The sequence below is a fragment of the Bos indicus genome, chromosome 26 (genome assembly GCF_029378745.1).
Source record: "Bos indicus isolate NIAB-ARS_2022 breed Sahiwal x Tharparkar chromosome 26, NIAB-ARS_B.indTharparkar_mat_pri_1.0, whole genome shotgun sequence".
NCBI classification, from domain to species: domain Eukaryota; kingdom Metazoa; phylum Chordata; class Mammalia; order Artiodactyla; family Bovidae; genus Bos; species Bos indicus.
In genome coordinates, this window is record NC_091785.1 from 50469622 (window position 1) to 50474492 (window position 4871).

Sequence of the window (4871 nt, forward strand, 5' to 3'; positions counted from 1 at the left end):
GAGTCCATTCCATACCCCGTTTTGTCACTTTAAAGACCGAAAAGAAGAAAGATAAAGTCAGCTCTGCTCTTGGTTTAAATGCAGGAGAATAGAGAGATGTGAGCAGAAGTGCCCTGGCTCTGGCAGGCCCGAGCTGTGTGCCCCTCCAGAGGGTACTGACCCCTCGGGTGCTGGAGGCTCTGAGGTTGCGTCCCTTCTTCCCTGGGGGCCGGGCCCCTGCTCTGGGGAGAGCACCTCTCCTCCCCAGCGGGGGCTCGGCTCAGCCTCTCCTGGCCTGCCCAGGGCTTTCTGACTGCACGACGTTTTGGAGGGGAAGCAACAACTCAGGAGGTAGAGGACTTTGCTCTGGTTTTCCCCTGTGAAAGCTCTCCCCCTGGTTTCCTGGTTTGCTCCTGCGGAGCTGAGGGACATCCCAGAGTGGAGGGTGGGCCTCTGTCTGCTCCTGGCTTTACTAGAAGGTTTGCGGAATGACCCCCGCCCCCCCACACACAGCAGGACTACTCCGGGCCAGGCTGGAGGGGGCCTCTCCAGGACAGACCCTTCCCGTGGAACAGCAGAGCCCTTCTCTCAAAGTCTCACCAGTCAACGCCCCAGGGGAAGCTGTTCCAGTCAAGGCCTTTCTACCCTGAGAGCCTGCCCCCCAGGGTCCATGGTGGGAGGGGAGCCTTGCATGGATCCTGGGAGGCAGAAAGGCTGCTTTGGAGGAAGGGGAGTGGTCCTCTCCTTGCCTGCCCCCACCTCCCCGGGGAGCCCCCTTCCGGCCCCTGCCCTGGGCCTCCAGCGGAACCCAGGCCATGACTCGGGGCAGGGCCGCTGGAGGGCCGCCCAGACCCTCTGCAGCCATGGCTACCCAGAGCAGTCGCCCACTTCAAGCCCAGCTCGGAGGCCTCAGTCCTGGAGGGCCCCCTTGGGTGCCCAATTCGGGGGAGGGACCTGAACTGGAGGAAGAAGTGCCGACCGACGCAGAGACAGAACCAGAGTGCTCTTCGTAAGTCAGGCTCCTTGGACAGACACACGTCTCAAACCAGAGTGCCTGGGACCCTGGTCCCCGAGATGGACAGCCATGTGCAGCCTGGCCTGGGCACTCCTGACCACCGAGCTGGGTCTCCCGCTGCATCCCTGCAGGCCAGAGCAGCCGCACCCAAGGTCAAGAGTGGGAATGGCCGCCAGCACCGGGGGTCTGGAGCCCCTTGGTCAGGGAAGAGGACACAGGCAGCCCCCGGTCCTGGACTCATCCCTGGACGGGCCCAGGCAGCGCCCTCTAGAGTCCACCTGGGCTCTGGCGGACTGAAGCCCGGCCCTGAGATGACCCTCAGGCCGGCGGGCTCCCAGTCCCTCGGCCATTCTGCTCCTGATGACCTGATGTCCCTGGTCGTGCTCAGGGCTTTCCTGCCCTAGGCTGGGGTCTCTCCATGCCCGTGGCTGCGAGGGCCCCCTCCCGCCACCCCCTGCCCAGAAGCCCAGGGCACCCAGGACAGGGCCGCTACCCTGACGCCCCAGGAGGGCCTCTGGGCTCGGGGGCTGAAGGGGAATTGGTCCTGGCTGTTCCTGCCCATGCCCTCATCCCTCGACCGCCGCCGGGGCACACCGTCCCTGGGCATGCAGGGACCGACTGCAGTTCTAAATCGAAAGGGAAGGCAGCTTGTTTTTTTTTTTTAAAAAAAAAAAAACCTTTGCAACTGTTTCTTTAAGCAGCAAATTAATCCTGTTTTCTCATGGGTTTGATTTCATGGCACCCCACCACGTCCGCCCGTCCCATGCCACCACGCCCACCCCTCTGCGTGCCAGCCCTTCCAGGAGCCAAGAGTCAGGACCCACACCAAGAGTCACCCTGCACAGTATCTGGGGTGCCCCCCATGATGTCGGACCCTCAGCTCCGTCCCTCACCAGCCACACCCCCGGAAGGCTGGGCACAGTGGCTGCAGGAAGTGAGTGGGCGTCCCGGGGGAGGGCTCCCTCGCTGGGGTGGGTGAGAAAGGCTTCCTGGGGCAGAAAAGGCTGGGCAGGGGCCCGAGGGAGCCCCCGGGGGCCCCTCTGGCTCCAGGTCCAGCTTCCCACAGACCCCTTGCAGGAGCTGGTTTGCTCTGAGGACCAACTGGCCGGGCCTCCCCTGTGGATAGGGCTCTGACGTCTGGCCTTCAAGGGAACTGGGGGGTGGTGAGTGTGGCCCCAGGAGCCAGCCAGGCCCGGTATGTGACTTCCTGGGGCTGGGCCACCCCCCGAGGGAGGGAGCCCCCAGCCCTTTCGGCCTCCAGCCCCACAGTCCCTCAGGGCCCCCAGCAGCCAGCTCACCCTCCAGTCACGGCCACAGCCACCCTGCTCCCCTAGGAGGAAGGTGCAGGTCAGCACTTAGCTGTGGGGCCGGTGGCCGGGGAGGACGGGAGGGGGAGAGGGGACAAGTGTGCGGGGCTCAGCTCAGTCACCCCTCCCCGCCCGGCCCCGTTCCTCCAAAGGGTGGGGCTCACACCCCCTCTAAGCTGTGCCCGGGGGTGCGGGCGTCTGCCTCCTCCTCACTGCCTGCTTGAGGTCTTCCGGCCAGATGGCCCATCTTGGCCCAGCCCCTCCATCCCAGAACCCTGAGTCCCCAGCTCCCAACCCACGGCCTTCAGAAGCCAGAGCAGCTAAAGAGCCCACACTGGGGCCCTAACACCAGGGGCGGGGCCCGCGGGGGCTCCTGAGCCTGGGGTCTAGGGTCTCCTGAGCCTGGGGTCTGGGGGCTCCCTAAGTCTGGGCATTTCTGGGCTGGACCCACCTCAAGGAGAAGAAAAGTAGAGAGACAGGACCTGGCCCGTGGTGGCCTGGCCCCCAACACCCTGGCCTGATGGTGTAGTTCTGCACTCAGTGTCCTAGAAGGAGGGGATGGGGTGGAGCCAGTGGAGGTGGGTCTGGGGGCTGGGGTGGGCTTCCCTGGGATAGAAAGGAGCCCTCAGATGGAGAAGTTGCTGAGCGGACCTCCACGGGCCCCTGCTCAGGCTGGCCAGAGGTCGTGAAGCTGGGCAGATTCCCCTGGTCCCCCCATCATGGTGCCACGCTCCGTTTCCATGGCAACCTGGGGGTGGGAGGACCATGGCTATCCCAGCCTTCATGTGGGGACACTGAGGCCCCAAGGCTGCGTTGCTAGGCCAGGGGGATGCTGAAGACGCCTGGGGAGCCTTCAGGTCCTTGAAGGTCCTCTAGGGGAGCAGCCTCCCCTCGCCCTGCCGCCCACCAGGGAGGTCGATGTCTTCTCCAGCCCTTGGAGCCCCACGGGGTCTGTGACCTGGCCGCGCAGGGCAGTGTGATTCTGGACACCGGCGCAGACCCTAAGCAGGCCTGGGCTTCCCGGTGGGGGCCTGCCTGGGCATCTGGGGTGGTGGGGTCCCTGGGATGACCAACGTCTGTGCCCCCTCAGTCCCTGCGCCCCCTCCCCATGGGCCTCCGGACTCCACTGCCCATAAAGCACACCACACAGGCCCCCCTCATGCCACCTGCCAGGCTGTCGTTGGGCTTGGGGGGCGGTGTGAGGGGCAGAGCAAACCCTTCTGGAGTCCTCACTGTGGCCCTGCAAGTCACCACAAGTGGCCACATCTCACAGCTGGGGCGGCAGGGGCTGGGGCATCCCAGGGGGTCCCCGAGCCCTGTCAGCGGGGTTAAAGGCCCTTCCACTGTGGTGTGGTCCCCTGCCGTATCAGGAGCCCTTCCTTTTCTGCAAGGCTTTTCTTCTTCTGATTACAAAATAGCCTCTGTGGTAGCGGAGAGTTAGTGAAATAAAGAAAAGCAGAGAAGAAAATAATCTCCTGCAGCCTCCCACCCCTGCTGTGTGTGTCTCCCTGTGTGGCTCTCCTGGGCATTAGCAGATGCTGGCCCTGCCTTCCTGGCCTCCTGCCACCTAGGAGGCTCTGCCCAACCCTCCTTCCACCCTCCCCCTCCCCGGGCCGCCCCCCCCCGCCCCACCTGCTTCCTGCTTTGGGCCTGGGGTGTGTCCAGCAGGCATCTCCATGCTCCAAGATGCTGTGCAGGAGGTCAGTGGTCTCTGACGGGGACTAAAGGCAGCCTCCGCTGGACTCTGTCCCCCAGGATCCCCCAGCACCCGTGCCCTCCTGTAGGGAAGGGAGCTGGGTTCTGCCCTGGCCATCACCAGGCTGAGATGAGGAGTGAAGGTGGAGGACATTAGAGGGAGGCGGAAACCAGGGGGCACGGCCGCCCTGCTGGCCAGTGGGGCCCCTTCCCTGGCCTGAGTGACCGTTGTCTGCTGGGGGCTTGTTCGTTCCTATGCAGCACCCCCAGAACCCGAGGACGCTCCCAGGCTGGAGCCCCTCAGTCCCCAGGGGAAGGCAGGGGCTGGGCTGGGGTGGCTGCAGCAGCCCATCCTCACCCAGCCTCGGGCTGGAGGCGCTGCAGCGGACCCTTCGCTGTGGTCCGGCCAGCCCCGCATCCAGCCAGCCGCATGATCCCCAGGGCCTCGCTTCCTGCCCCGCCCCCTGGAGGCGTCCTGCAGGCTGGTGTATTTTTAGCTCAGCCTGATGCCAGGACTGCCTTTCACCTCGGACATCAGAGGCCTTGGGCAGTGGCCAGTGCCCTTGACCCCGTGCTTTTACGACTGGCCAGGCACTGGGAGGCAGAGACCAGAGGCTCCTTCCTTCCTGATGCAGCTGAGGGCGGGGGCCCAGGGCCCGGGAGCCCCAAGAGGCGTGGGGCTCAGGCTTCACTGTTCAGACGCATTCTTCAGTAAAGCGAGGCTGAGGCCTGAGCAAGTGGACCAGCCCCTCCGCCTCCCGGGGGTGCAGGTGGCGTGGGGTGGGGATGGGGAGCCCGGTCTGCTCAGGCTGCCTTACAGAGTCCTGGGGACGCTTACTAATACTCCTGACAGTGTGGAGGCCAGCAGCCCAAGG